This window comes from Oncorhynchus mykiss, chromosome 7, assembly GCF_013265735.2.
Source record: "Oncorhynchus mykiss isolate Arlee chromosome 7, USDA_OmykA_1.1, whole genome shotgun sequence".
In the NCBI taxonomy this organism is placed as follows: domain Eukaryota; kingdom Metazoa; phylum Chordata; class Actinopteri; order Salmoniformes; family Salmonidae; genus Oncorhynchus; species Oncorhynchus mykiss.
The window spans coordinates 69,111,769-69,127,920 of NC_048571.1; the positions used below are offsets into that span (position 1 = coordinate 69,111,769).

Consider the following 16,152-nt stretch of genomic DNA (forward strand, 5'->3'; position numbering starts at 1 on the left):
GCACCTTTGGCAGTGATTACAGCTGTCAGTTTTTCTGGGTACGTCTCTAAGAGCTTCGCACACGTGGATTGTACAATATATTTAAAATGTATTTAAAAATAATTCTCAAGCTCCCTTAAGTTGCTTTTTGATCATTGCTAGACAGCCATTTTCAAGTCTTGACATATATTTTCAAAACTGTAACTAGACATATTCAATGTCGTCTTGGTAAGCTACTCTAGTGTATATTTGGCCTTGTGTTTTAGGTTTTTGTCCCACTGAAAGGTGAATTTGTCTCCTAATGTCTGTTGGAAAGCAGACTGAACCAGGTGTTCCTCTAGGATTTTGACTGTGCTTAGCTCTATTCCATTTATTTTTATCCAAAAACACTCCCTAGTCTTTGCCGATGACAAACATACCCATAACTTAATGCAGCCACCACCATGCTTGAAAATATGAATAGTGGTACTCAGTGACGTGTTGTGTTGGATTTGCCCCAAACATAATGCTTTGTATTCAGGACATAAAGTACATTTCTTTGCCACACTTTTTGCAGTTTTACTTTAGTGCCTTATTGCAAAAAGGATGTATATTTTGTACAGGCTTCTTCATTTTCACTCTGCAATTACGTTAAGTATTGTGGAGTAACTACAATGTTGTTGATCCATCCTCAGTTTTTTCCTATCACAGCCATTAAACTCTGTAACTGTTTTAAAGTTACCATCAGCTTCATGGTGAAATCCCTGAGCGGGTTTCCTTCCTTTACGTTAACTGAGTTAGGAAGGACGCCCGTATCTTTGTAGTGACTGGGTGTATTGAAACACCATCCGAAGTGTAATTAATAACTTCACCATGCTCAAAGGGATATTCAATGTCTGCTTTTGTTTTACCCATCTCCCAATAGGTGACCTTCTTTGCGAGGCGTTGGAAAACATCCATGGTCTTTGTGGTTGGATCTGTGTTTGAAATTCACTGCTCAACTGAGGGACTTTACAGATAATTGTATGTGTGGGGTACAGAGACTATTTAGTCATTCAAAAATTATGTTAAACACTATTATTACACATAGAGTGAGTCCATGCAATTTATTATGTGACTTGTTAAGCAAATCTTTACTTCTGAACTTATTTAGGCTTGCCAAAACAATGTGTTTGAATACTTATTGACTCAAACATTTCAGGTTTTCATTTTTTAATCAATTGCAAAAAATACAAATAAAAAATCTAAAAACAATAAGACACAGAATCGACAACAACATGTGGAAAAGGGCAAGGGGTGTGAGTAGTTCTGAAGGTAACAATTACTCACACCCTAAAACATCAATAGACACCTTGTGTTGATGAATGGAAATAACACCTGCAATCATAAGGGGATAACACTTCTTATTCTAGACAGATAAGCTTAAAGGTGGAATCTATTTGTGACGGAAATAATCATGATTGGATTTACCTATGTGATACAGCACCTTTCCAGCTTTCTTATCTCTCCATGTGACTAGTTATGTTTATGTGCTCCATTTCATCTCTCAATCAAAACACACACACATATGCACACACACACACACACACGCATGCACACAAACACACACACGCATCCACACAAAACACACACACGCATGCACACAAACACACACACGCATGCACACAAACACATACACAAAAATAAATGCTGATCAATTCCATTTTTCCTCAAAATGAGCCAAAATGTTAACTTCAAGTCCTTCCCCCGACACTCATCTCTGTGTTGCTAGGTAATTTTCACCAGCACAGTGTGAGAATGCCCATGACTCAATAGGCTTCAAAAGGAACTCAAAAAGTTCAGTGGCTGAATCCAACTCTGATAGGTACTTCAGATTTCAAGTAGCTCTCACACAGGGACATTCAGAAGGCCAACTGGTGTTTTTTTGTGAATGTATCAAAAATCTGCACTCCATAAACAGAAGCCTATTCAAACCAAATTGTGTGATTGAATAGCCATTGTAGGCTACAATATAGTGCATTAGTGACTGCGTGTCAAATTCACACAGGAGGGTTTTGGGCTCAATCCAAAAAGAAGTCCTCCAACTAGGACCTACTTTCAGTGGGGTGATAAGAGGCTTTTGACTCTTTCTACATGAAATGAATGGGGCTATTGGCGCTGTATAGTGAGAAGAGACACAACACACAATGGGTGTCACTTCAAAAAAGGAAGGAAGGTATTTTGAAGGTGTTTCATGAAGAGGAATGGAGCTCAATAAAATGAATTCCATTTACATATGCCTATAGCGGATCTATGTCAGTTTCTGAGGAGAGTTAACATTGCTCATATGGCAATCATTTCTGTGACATACATGCATTTGAATTTAGTGAAGTGATGTTCAAGAGGAAATCATACATTTGGACAAATTACAAGACCTGGGCAAGTGTACTCAAATCATCACGCTCAAAAGCTTGCCCTGTGAAATCAGCAGAAAGTCATGTGGCTTAAACCTCCAACACGCCGGTTGGTCATTTCGACTGACGAACGGTTCGTTTTATACATGGAAATAACACCCACGGTAAAAGCTTTCTATGCATTCTCTCGAGACCAGAGGAAATAATTCCCTTCTATTTAGATGATGACAGAAATAACAGAGAGGACAGAGTTAGTGGTCTACAGCTAGAAGAGAAACCAGACAAAATCCAATTCGCCTCAACAACATATTAAAGTCAAATCCTACCTGTTTACCACATAATGTTATCTAACAATGTATTAATATAGCGCCTGCTGCTACCCTATGGTGACCTATAGGCCTACCTTATCTGCTGGTATGGTGAGCATTACATTTTAGAGCAGATATCTGACGTCTCATGCAGTGTGGCTATTATTGTTTGTCACTGGCAGTTTTTGGTGTGTGATTGGTATATTTCTCTGTTTGCAGGCTACCGCCTGCATCTCCAGCTCGGCACTCAATACAATTCAAATAAAATGCCTTGCTCTAAAGACCAAGTTATCATCATAACTCTTAAATATTTGCGTCGTAAACCTGTGTGCAATTTCTGTATAGCCTACCGGTGTGCAATAACTTGGCTATAATTAAGTAATAAACAATGGACCTAAGAATATTTCATTCAAAAATTATACTGACTTAAGTAATTATTCTGACCTGTCACACTTTGTATTAGATAATGTGACTCCAGTGGAAGTGGCAACTACATGTGCCTGTGTTTATTAACAATTGATTCAAAATTATATTCAAACAGCTTGTAAATTCATAATCTGTCTTAGAATAGAAAATAGTCTATGTGTAGGCTATTTCCATAAATTGCATAATGTTGCCATATAGCATAGGGCTAGAATGCGTAAACCTACATTGATATGGTGGTAAAATAAACAGCTATTTGTGCCAAGACAGTCAGCTACAGACCGTAGCTATCCTGTTCTTTATTCCCTGTATTCTTAACAATCCACATGTTGTAATAGCGCTGTTATCATTAGACTATCATGTATTGTAGGCTATAGAGATGTAGAAAGAGCATTAAATAATGTGCGTGTAAGCAATGCGTCAGCTCGTGCTATATAGATGCAAAAGTATTTGTGATCAAACTGGCGTGCTGTGAGTAGCCTAGCCTAAAACAGGAGTTAATTTCTTACCTGGTAGCATTTATTAAAATCTTGTCGTAGCCTTATCAAGACTTCGAGGTCCAGTCATCCGATCCCACCAAAATGATGACCCTTCAAGCCCCTTCTTTCCAAAGTTGTGTGGACCTATGACTTTTGAAATAGTACAAGAACTTTTAAGACAAATTGAGTCCGGAAGTCGGGAAACCTCGCGCGTCGGTCTCCCAGGTGGAGCAGGTGGGAACTGTCCTTGGTTCTGAAATCGAGTTCAGATTGACACGGGTAGCAAATTCCTCTACGTTGTTGACCACATAGTTGTGATCAAAGTTACACGTGCCGAGTGTATATAGTAGGCTACTATGACTTTATGACTTTAAACGGACAGACCGACCAGAGTAGATGGTCAAGTAGGCCTATACAGTTACATAAATTCAAAATGTTCCTAAATGTCTCGGCAAGCGCTATTCAAAACCACGAAGCTGTGAAAAATATTCCAAAGCTTAGAATTGTCATTAGCAAATGTACACATCACGCGCCATTTAATAATACGATTATAACATTCTTGCCTATTGTGTCACTTCGAATGAAATACCTTCATAGCAGAGAGCGGGAGAGAGAGATCCTTCTATGCGCTGGAGTTCATCAGGATCAACTTAGAAACAGGCACACACCCTGACTATTGAGGAGGACAGTGGACACGCGACGTTGATAATCTTCAGCTCAGACCAACCTCTCTGCTTTGTAGTCTCGGGCGCAAGTTGCTTGGTGTATAGCAGTTGTGCTTGGAATGCAGGTTGCAGTCTGTTATTACTATTCATAAAATACTAGTTGTACATTTATTTACAGTACCAGTCAAAAGTTTGGTACTGTTTTCTACTATTTTATTAATTTCTACATTATACAATAATAGTAGAGACATTACAAATATGAAATAATGCATAAGGTATCATGTACTAACCAAAAAAAGTGTTAAGCAAATCTAAATATATTTTATATTCTTCAAAGTAGCCACCCTTTGCCTCGATGACAGCTTTGCACACACTTGGGCATTCTCTCAACCAGCTTCATGAGGAATGCTTTTCCAATAGCCTTGAAGGAGTTCCCACATATACTGAGCACTTGTTGACTTCTTTTCCTTCACTCTGCGGTCCAACTCATCCCAAACCATCTCAATTTGGTTGAAGTCGGGTGATTGTGGAGGCCAGGTCATCTGACGCAGCACCATCACTCTCCTTCTTGGTCAAGTAGCCCTTACACAAACCTGGAGGTGTGTTTTGGGTCATTGTCCTGTTGAAAAAATGCCAGTCCCACTAAGCGCAAACCAGATGGGGTGGCGTATTGCCGCAGAATGCTGTGGTAGCCGTGCTGGTTAAGTGTGCCTTGAATTGTAAAAATCTCAAATTTGGACTCATCAGACCAAAGGTCAGATTTCCACCAGTCTAATGCCCATTGCTCATGTTTCTTGACCCAAGCAAGTCTCTTCTTATTATTGGTGTCCTTTAGTAGTGCAGTCTATGTTGAGATATGTCTATTACTTGAACTCTGCATTTATTTGGGCTAGAATCAGAGGTGCAGATAACTAATTCATTTATTCTCTGCAGCAGAGGTAACTCTAGGTCTTCCTTTCTTGTGGCAGTCCTCACGAGAGCCAGTTTCATCATAGAGCTTGATAGTTTTTGCGACTGCACTTGAAGACATTTTCAAAGTTCTTTGAAATCTTCCGGATTGACTGACCTTCACGTCTTAAAGTAATGATGGACTGTCGTTTCTCTTTGCTTATTTTATCTGTTCCATAATATGGACTTGGTCTTTTACCAAATAGGGCTATATTCTGTATACCACCCCTACCTTGTCACAACACAACTGATTGGTTCAAACGCATTAAGAAGGAAAGGAAATTTCACAAATGAACTTTTAACAAGGCACACCTGTTTATTGAAATGCATTCCAGATGACTACCTCACGAAGCCGGTTGAGAGAATGCCAAGAGTGTGCAAAGCTGGTATTAAGGCAAAGGGAGGCTACTTTGAAGTATCCCAAATATAAAATATGTTTTGATTTGTTTAACACTTTTTTTGGTTACTATATGATCCCATATGTGTTATTTCATAGTTTTGATTTCTTCACTATTCCTCTACAATGTAGAAAATAGTAAAAATAAAGAAAAAACATGGAATGAGTAGGTGTGTCCAAACTTTTGACTGGTACTGTACATTAATCGTTGCTGCTGTAAATATTAATTTAGGTCCTTCATGGAATGCCTTTCCAAAAAAAATAATACAATCCCCCTCTCATTAAATCCGATATCCACCAAATGCATTTGATGGTCTTTATCGTTGTGCTACTAGGCTTCACTTATAACATTAGGCTGTTAATAACCACAACACATTCATGGAACTTTATTCCAATTGCTCAATCTCATGTCTCTTCTTAAGCGTCAAAGACTTTCCAAACTTCAGTATTTAAATTCACATTTTTTCCAATAATCTTTGCCTGGCTTGGATACTATGGAGATTAGACTGGTGTCCTTCCATTTCCATTCGATTACAGGACTGTAGCCTATAGGACTAATGCCTTCTGTTAGTTAGTGTGAAGAGGTTCCATTGGCTGTGTTTAATGAGTGCCTGTCCAGTGCACTGTCATGGATAGGCTACCAACTACCATCTGGGCAACTACCCCCCCCCCTCCCCCTATCTAAATTTAGTGGATACTTTAACAGGAGGAATGGAGTCATCATGCATACGGAAGGGTAGCCTAGCCTACTATTATATCATAATTGTCAGAAGTCTTCCGTCAGCTGTCTAAAGACATGCCATTTTAGAACACAAATGAGTGTGAGTTGAAGTGCTTAAACTCCCTTTATAGATGAGTTATATTTGATTAACACCAATAATGTATAAATCACACACCATTCTGTGGTTTTGAGTTGTAGTGTTCTCATCCATTGTTCACACAGACGCACGCACACACATACAGATGTTATTAATATGCAACAAGTGTATTAGTTTGTCTGTGAGTGAGTGTACTTGTCACTGGACATTGTGGTCAGAAAGCTGAGAGGGGAGTGGCTTATTGCTCATCTTAGTAAACTGTGGTTAGAAAACTGGAAACGCCAGACAACTCCCTCGTCAACAATAAACTATCTATTTGACTATACTACTGAGGGGAGTTTTTGTGTGTGACATTTTTTTAAATGTATAAATATTTTTCTTCTGTATTATTGACTGTATGTTTATTTATTCCATGTGTAACTGTGTTGTATGTGTCAAACTGCTTTGCTTTATATTGGCCAGGTCGCAGTTGTAAATGAGAACTTGTTCTCAACTAGCTTTCCTGGTTAAATAAAGGTGAAATAAATACAATTAAAATAAATTTTTAAAAACAGGTTAGTTATTTTTAGCTCTCTACTTGTGTAATGACAAATTTATGGGAATAGGGGAGCAATGGAGAGAGAGGTAGACAGAGGTAGAGAGGGAGAGAGAGGTAGAGCTTGTAGGTGGCAGGTGGACAGAGGACTGTGTTTGGGCCACTCAATGGTGCAGCTGTTGTGAACAGCTGTTTGGATAGGCTGGAACTGGATGAGGTGTGGCGGATTCCCACCAGAATGTCCTGAACACAGTCAGGAGAAGTAAGAGCAAGAGAAAGGGAGAGAGATAGAGTTCATCACTGCCTATTATAATTCTTTATAGACTACAGACTTTGACCTTAAAAACTTGATGATATTGTCTCAGCCAGTCCAGAGCCGGCAGGCTATTTCATAACACTTTTGTTGAATTTCTTCAATGGTGTTATAACACCTACCGGTATAACATCAACCAAATGACTGTTGCATAATCTGTCACAGAGGAAGTGCTCATGAAGTCCTCACCCCCCCCTCTCTTTCATTCTGTCTTTCCTCCCCTTCTCCAGTCGTCTTTTGTTGTCAGCTCGTCTGAATGGGGACACAACCAATTAAGAGAAAATCTGGAAACAAGAACAGGAAACAACATAAGAATACCAAATCATTCAATCTCAAATGAACTTATTTCATTACCTGTCTCTCTCTTTCCTGTCTCTCTTTCTCACCTCGGGACAAACAGAAAAGTTTGTTTTCAGTGGGAAAGAGAGAGAGAGAGGTAATTCAAATGACAAGGGGTTGGTATTTGTTTGTTGCACAATCCCCCCTCTGCTAACACAAAGGGACCAATTTCCTCCTGAAATAGACTTTTAGTTTAACATTACAATGTCAGGGAGCTCTGGGGAGGAGGGAGAGAAAGGAGGATGGTAGATAGAAGCATGTTGATTAATGTCCTGGGGGATTATAGAACACGGTCTATCAAAGACTTCCTGTCCAGTGGTCACTCACTGTGATGAAACATCTAGATGTTGTATTAGGCTAAGAACCAAAAAGTAGGAATAACAAAATAACTGTCTGTGTGTGTCTCTCTCGCTCGCTCGGTTGTTCCATCATTTGGAGAAGGATGAATGCATGTTGTGGTAGGTGGGTCATGAAAAATGCAAGTACATTTTTATCCAAAACATATCTCTGCTTGCACTTATTAATTTACTTACCAAACCATGTTCTTTCATATCAATGGTTACAGTAAAAATAGGTGGTAATGCAGTACCAAGCTCAGCCACAGTGGGGTGCTTGCAACTCTGGACTTTGCACTGTTCCAGGGTGAATTACTACAGATATGTCCCAAATGGTACCCTATTCCCGATTTAGTGTACTACCTTTGACCATGACCCATAGGGATGGAAATAGGGTGCCTTTTGGGAAGCAACCATCCTTTCCCTGCTCACTATTTTTCACCTTATTTCACCAGACACTGTAGGGCATAGCAGGCTGGTGGGGGGAGCTGTAGGAGGACGGGCTCATTGTAATCCAATCAAATTCATCAAACATTTGAAAACCACATTTGACTCTGTTCCATTAATTCCATTCCAGCCATTACAATGAGCCTGTCCTCCTATAGCTCCTCCCACCAGCCTCCTCTGCTGTAGAGTTCATCAATTTAATCACACAATTCAGAGAATGCTCTATAAATTACTATGAATTAATCTGAGTTACCTAACTTTTAGCTATACTTGTTTGTTTGTTCAGACCAAGCCAAAACCTATTGCTAGCAATATACTGTACCGTAGGGCTAATGAACTTATTCATACGTTTAGCTTGAGGTTAGAAACAATTGGGACATTTGAAACACCTTATGAACAGATTTCATTATTAAAATGGTGAGGATGCAAGCCTGTGAAAATATGTAATATATTTTGGAGGCCTGTTACAAGGAGGAAATATTTACTACATCCATTATACTGTATGCACCCACTCTTTAAGAACATACATTTGGCGAGGGAGAAAACTGTGCGCACACACACACGCACACAGCTCCCAAAGCAGTATTTAGCATAATGACAAAACACAACATTGCATGTCTTCTCTGACATATAACCTAATTTGTCTCATCTTCCTACAGTAGAACAGTATACCACATGGGCTGCAATGTTCCTAATCTAGATAATAATTATTAGCAATTAGACCAGAAATGCAAATACACACTACAGGTCTTTACCAAATGGTACCCTAGTGCCTATGGTCAAAAGTAGTGCACTAGAGGGACTAGGGTGCCATTTGTTTAATCGGATTGGTACAACTTGTGCCATATCAGAGGTTCTCTCTCAGGCCCTGTAAACACATAGGTTGTACAACTAAGGGTTGCATAATTCCAGGAACTTTCAATGTATTCCCTGGTTTTCTAGAAATCCTCATTCCGGATTTCCTGCTTATTCCCTCCTGAATCTAGGAATCTTCCAACTGGGATCTTAAAGAAAACAGGGGATTTATTGACATTTTCCAGAATTTTGTAACCTAATGTGCAAGTGATGTACAAGGCCTTTGACACCATAGTTGCAATACACAACTGATATTCTTAAGATGCAACAGAGTTTGTCTGCACAAACATATTTACACAACCATTGTGTGGTTTTTCCAAAACTTTCTGATGTACTAAAACAGTTGTGTCCAATGCTTTGGACATCAGTTGTACAACTAGAGTGTGTATAGGGCCTCTCAGTCTGTCTTACTGGGTCCAACATTTGAGTCTTGCACTCTGAGGCAACTAATATACAACTGAATATTTAGAAATTGAGTGAACATAGAAATTACTTATGTTGTGACCCTTAAAGAAATAGCAGAACTGTGTTTGTTGATAAACATGTTTTATATGCTCATCATTTTCATTAATTCTGCTTAGTAACACAGCGCCAACAAAACTCTTGGGAGAACAGTGTTGTTTACCAGAGCTGCAAAAATGGGCAAATCAGTTTGATATCAGCATTAAGACCCTCAAAATGTCATCTCCCTCTGGGTCGGTATCAACCTTGTCATTATGGTCTAAGTCCCAAATTGTTGACTACATTTGACCAGAACCTTAGGATGCCATTTGGATGCACACTGTTCATCACATCACATGCCAAATAGACAACCTCAGTACACCTACCCTGAGGGGGAATGTCCACACCTGCACCTAGTGAACCTATGGGGAAAAAAGCATGTTTAACTAAGTGCACCTGCACACAACCTGAGTGTACAAAACATTAGGAACACCCTCCTAATATTAAGTTGCACCCCTTTTGCCCTCAGAACAGCCTCAATTCGTCGGGGCATGGACTCTACAAGGTGTCGAAAGCGTTCCACAGGGGTGCTGGCCCATGTTGACTCCAACGCTGGTGGACCGTTTCTCAACCTTTCTATTCTCATAGTTTCTACAGATTGTAAATGAAATCATTGTTTTTACTAAGAGTAAGTTTATATTATTTATCAATTGACTATGCTTTTTAGAATCACACTGCAGTGTTATTTGCAGAGTTAGCTCCAAGTAGATGTTGCAATTGTTTTGCTATCCCCAAACCTGCGACCAAAAACAGGCTACATACTGTATGGCGGCACCAAAACAAGTGACCTAATGATTCTGTCTCTTCGCAGCAAAATATGCAGAGCTGGGATGGTTGTATATAACATTATATTGGTTGCAAGAATTTTGTATAATAATTTACATATTAAAAACGTTGAGTTTTTCTCCAGCGTCGTTTTGTATCAGTTCATAAACCATGTCAATGTTTACTAATTTTAAAAATTACTCTCTCCAGAAATAAGTCTCTCACTGTTGCCGCCTGCTACCGACCCCCCCTCAGCTCCCAGCTGTGCCCTGGACAGCATTTGTGAATTGATCGCCCCCCCATCTAGCTTCGGAGTTTGTTCTGTTAGATGACCTAAACTGGGATATGCTTAACACCCCAGCAGTCCTACAATCTAAGCTAGATGCCCTCAATCTCACAAATCATCAAGGAACCCACCAGGTACAACCCTAAACCTGTAAACAAGGGCACCCTCATAGACGTTATCCTGACCAACTGGCCCTCCAAATACACCTGCGCCGTCTTTAAATCAGGATCTCAGCGATCACTGCCTCATTGCCTGTATCCGCTATGGGCCCGCAGTCAAACGACCACCCCTCATCACTATCAAACGCTCCCTAAAACACTTCTGCGAGCAGGCCTTTCTAATCGACCTGGCCCGGGTATCCTGGAAGGATATTGACCTCATCCCGTCAGTTGAGGATGCCTGGTCATTCTTTAAAAGTAACTTCCTCACCATCTTAGATAAGCATGCTCCGTTCAAAAAATGCAGAACTAAGAACAGATAAAGCCCTTGGTTCACTCCAGACCTGACTGCCCTCGACCAGCACAAAAACATTCTGTGGCGGACTGCAATGGCATCGAATAGTCCCCGCGATATGCAACTGTTCAGGGAAGTCAGGAACCAATACACGCAGTCAGTCAGGAAAGCAAAGGCCAGCTTTTTCAAGCAGAAATTTGCATCCTGTAGCTCGAACTCCAAAAAGTTCTGGGACACTGTAAAGTCCATGGAGAACAAGAGCACCTCCTCCCAGCTGCCCACAGCACTGAGGCTAGGTAACACGGTCACCACTGATAAATCCATGATAATCGAAAACTTCAACAAGCATTTCTCAATGGCTGGCAATGCCTTCTTCCTGGCTACTCCAACCTCGGCCTCCCTAGCTTCTCCCTTACCCAAATCCAGATAGCAGATGTTCTGAAAGAGCTGCAAAACCTGGACCCGTAGAAATCAGCTGGTCTTGACAATCTGGACCCTTTATTTCTGAAACTATCCGCCGCCATTGTCGCAACCCCTATTACCAGCCTGTTCAACCTCTCTTTCATAACATCTGAGATCCCCAAGGATTGGAAAGCTGCCGCAGTCATCCCCCTATTCAAAGGGGAAGACACCCTGGACCCAAACTGTTACAGACCTATATCCATCCTGCCCTGCCTATCTAAGGTCTTCGAAACCCTAGCCAACAAACAGGTCACTGACCATCTCAAATCCCACCGTACCTTCTCCGCTGTGCAATCTGGTTTCCGAGCCGGTCACGGGTGCACCTCAACCACGCTCAAGGTACTAAACAATATCATAACCGCCATCGATAAAAGACAGTACTGTGCAGCCGTCTTCATCGACCTTGCCAAGGCTTTCGACTCTGTCAATCACCATATTCTTATCGGCAGACTCAGTAGCCTCGGTTTTTCTGATGACTGCCTTGCCTGGTTCACCAACAACTTTGAAGACAGAGTTCATTGTGTCAAATCGGAGGGCATGTTGTCTGGTCCGCTGGCAGTCTTTATGGGGCACACAGGGTTCAATTCTCGGGCCGACTCTTTTCTCTGTATATATCAATGATGTTGCTCTTGCTGCAGGCGATTCCCTGATCCACCTCTACGCAGACGACACCATTCTGTATACTTCTGGCCCTTCCTTGGACACTGTGCTATCTAACCTCCAAACGAGCTTCAATGCCATACAACACTCCTTCCGTGGCCTCCAACTGCTCTTAAACGCTAGTAAAACCAAATGCATGCTTTTCAACCGTTCGCTGCCTGCACCCGCACGCCCGACTAGCATCACCACCCTGGATGGTTCCGACCTAGAATATGTGGACATCTATAAGTACCTAGGTGTCTGGCTAGACTGTAAACTCTCCTTCCAGACTCATATCAAACATCTCCAATCCAAAATCAAATCTAGAGTCAGCTTTCTATTCCGCAACAAATCCTCCTTCACTCACGCCGCCAAACTTACCCTAGTAAAACTGACTATCCTACCGATCCTCGACTTCGGCGATGTCATCTACAAAATAACTTCAAGTGCTCTACTCAGCAAACTGGATGCAGTTTATCACAGTGCCATCAGTTTTGTTACTAAAGCACCTTATACCACCCACCACTGCGACCTGTATGCTCTAGTCGGCTGGTCCGCGCTACATAGTCGTCGCCAGACCCACTGGCTCCAGGTCATCTACAAGTCCATGCTAGGTGAAGCACCGCCTTATCTCAGGTCACTGGTCACGATGGCAACACCCACCCGTAGCACGCGCTCCAGCAGGTGTATCTCACTGATCACCCCTAAAGCCAACACCTAATTTGGCCACCTTTCCTTCCAGTTCTCTGCTGCCTGTGACTGGAACGAATTGCGCAAAAAAAAACCAAAAAAAAAAAAAACCTGAAGTTGGAGACTTATCTCCCTCACCAACTTTAAACATCTGCTATCTGAGCAGCTAACCGATCGCTGCAGTTGTACATAGTCTATCGGTAAATAGCCCACCCAATTTACCTACCTCATCCCCATAATGTTTTTATTTATTTACTTTTCTGCTCTTTTACACACCAGTATATCTTCCTGCACATGACCATCTGATCATTTATCACTCCAGTGTTAATCTGCTAAATTGTAATTATTCGCCTACCTCCTCATGCCTTTTGCACACAATGTATATAGACTCTTTTTCTGTGTTATTGACTTGTTAATTGATTACTCCATGTGTAACTCTGTGTTGTCTGTTCACACTGCTATGCTTTATCTTTGAAAATGCAGGTTGCAGTTGTAAATGAGAACTTGTTCTCAACTAGCCTACCTGGTTAAATAAAGGTGAAATAAAAATAAAAAATGTGCCATGGAATCGGTATATTGGAAAATCTCATCCCAACTATTTTGCAACCAGTATGGTGGAGCTGTACATTTTTTGGTCCTTAAATGAAACTGACACACTTTTTTTATTTATCACAATTTTGGTCTTCAATGCAGGGCCAACAGTCAAGTTCCTTACCTTTTCCCTGTTCCACTTGCCTCCTCCATTGTTGCGGTAATGCTGCAATCGGTTGTAATTTTGGAGAGAGCAGACATTTTGTTACGATCAACTAGGAGTGGTGGGTGGAATCAGGCGCAGAGAGCAGGGTTCAGTCGTTTGTCAAATTTATTCACCAGCGCAACAAAACAGTCACGCCAACACACAGGGCGTATATACATTGCCAGTCCAAACAACAGGACAAAAATAGTCCGGAGAATAAAGACACGAATAAATCACACCATCAAACACAGCGTAACAAAAAAAAAAAAAACAAGCCCGCACAAATACCCAGCGGGCCTAGTGCCCTTAAATACCCTACAAACAAACCCTAATACAAAACAGGTGTACCCAATTACCAAATAACCAAAACAAACGGAAAGGGAATCGATGGCAGCTAATAGGCCGGCGACGAAGACTGCCGAGCACCGCCCGAACAGGAAGAGGCACCATCTTCGGCAAGGTTCGGGACACATTTCCATATATTTTGTTGACTGCATGTGAGACTTAACTCCACCAGTCCCATTTATGATATAATTCATAAAGATTATATCGTTTAATAATTTTTTTAATAAAAAAAAAAATCAATTAGTATATTTGAGTTTAACCATACTGTGATATTTGTTATAATATTTGTTCTGTTTTTTTTTTCTGGTGGATTAAACTGAAATTACAGCCAGATTTATATGGCTCGTTTTAAAACAGGCAATATTTTGGAGATGATTTCCTTTTCAAATAACCGAAAGTGAGAGGTGTGAATGAAGGTAAAAATGCCATTCTTACTAATCTGCTAGAGAACCAGTTTGGATTTAAGTATAGTTTTTGTATGACTGAAGCATTTAGTGAAAGGTGCAATGATTTAATATTTAATCATTTCTGCCCTTCCGAGTTTCAAATTCATTAAATATATAGGCACGTTTAATTTTGTCTGGTTTGCCATTCCAAATAAAGAGGAGTATTTTTTGGTCATATAATAAATAAAAAAACAAGTTGTTAGGTGTAGGCAGGGCCATGTAAAAGCTTAGTTTTATTGCAAAACAATCGGTAATATGGTGCACGAATCATAATTATGTTTTAATGCAGAGAGGTCAGAAAAATGATCTAGATCCTGTATGAGGCTGTGCAGGGATACAAATTGCAGATTTTTCGTCAGCGTTTTTGTTTTTAATTCCTGGATTTCTAAGCCATTGATATTGTTGGATCTGATTTGAATAGCTAACATTTCGATGGCCATAATAAATAGATATACCGATAGTGGACAAGTTAATACTTTCTGAAAAGTAGCCAATATTTACTATTTTACACAGGTGGTAGATTTTTCTTGATACACACAGGAAACTGTTGAGTGTGAAAAACCACCATGTTTGCAGTTCTTGACACATTCAAATCGGTGCGCCTGGGACCTACTACCATATCCTGTTCAAAGGCACTTAAATATTTTGTCTTGCCCATTCACCCTCTAAAACATGTGACATCAATAAGGGATAATAGTTTTCACCTGGTCAGTCTGTCTTGGAAAGAGCAGGTGTTCCTAACGTTTTGTACACATTGGAAATAATTGACAGCAACATAGAAACATACATTGCAAACAGGGCTTGTATCAGTATCAGAGTGGGTGTTTGCAGCACTTTGACGTTTGCCTGAGAACAAGTATACACCAACCAACTAGGCTTGATTTCACCGAGGAGTGAAAAAGCAACTGAATTGAACAACCTAGAGGAAAGTTGTTGTGATGGATAAAACAATGGATGGATCGGATCAAGCTTTGTATGATTGATGATCTGTTGAAGAAAGTGGTATGTGTGTGTCTATGTTCTTTTCTCACATATTCTCTTTTATAGAATGACAAACGACAGAAAAATGATATAATAATTCATACATGTCTGTTGCAGGGGAGGCTCCTCAGAGAAAGGGTAGGACCATCCTCCTCAGTGAACTTCATTACAATAAAAATGGTAAAACATTGAAAAAGTTATCATTTTTAGATAAAACTATACTAAATATATTCATGTCACCAAATAATTGATTAAAACACTGTTTTGCAATGAAGGTCTACAGTAGCCTAAACAGCACACAGTAGGGTAGCACCATTGTGTAGCCGGAGGACAGCTAGCTTCTGTCCTCCTCTTGGTACATTGACTTCAATACAAAACCTAGGAGGCTCTTGGTTTTCACCCCCTTCCATAGACTTATACAGTAATTATGACAGCTTCTGGTGGACGTCCTCCAACTTATCAGAGCTCTTACAGCATGAACTGACATGTTGTCCACCCAATCAATGGATCAGAGAATGAATCTAGTACTGAAAGCATAAGCTACAGCTAGCTAGCACTGCCGTGTGCATAAAATGTGGTGAGTAGTTGACTCAGAGAGAGAAAGACAATAGTTCAACAGTTTTCAACAAATTAAT

The 16,152-nt window shown here is 40.4% G+C and overlaps 1 protein-coding gene and 1 long non-coding RNA gene across 3 annotated transcripts in view; both read right to left on the reverse strand.

Moving 5' to 3' along the window:
• The window catches only part of LOC110528350 (metabotropic glutamate receptor 2), a 67,870-nt gene extending 63,617 nt beyond the window's left edge, over positions 1-4,253 (reverse strand). Inside the window, exons 1-2 of one of the 2 annotated variants that reach the window (XM_036983940.1) lie at positions 4,151-4,245; positions 3,592-3,711 (exon numbers count right to left, since the gene is read on the reverse strand). The gene's annotated coding sequence lies outside the window, so the exon portion shown is untranslated. Of the gene's footprint in view, positions 1-3,591 lie in introns of both variants that reach the window. The other variant, XM_036983941.1, reaches the window with a different exon arrangement.
• Positions 4,254-6,175: 1,922 nt separating this feature from the next.
• LOC118965387 lies at positions 6,176-14,074 on the reverse strand. Its single transcript, XR_005052716.1, has 3 exons — positions 13,725-14,074; positions 7,360-7,521; positions 6,176-7,167 (listed from the first exon to the last, which is right to left on the reverse strand). It is a non-coding gene; the product is annotated as an uncharacterized LOC118965387 (long non-coding RNA).
• Positions 14,075-16,152: the final 2,078 nt, after the last annotated feature.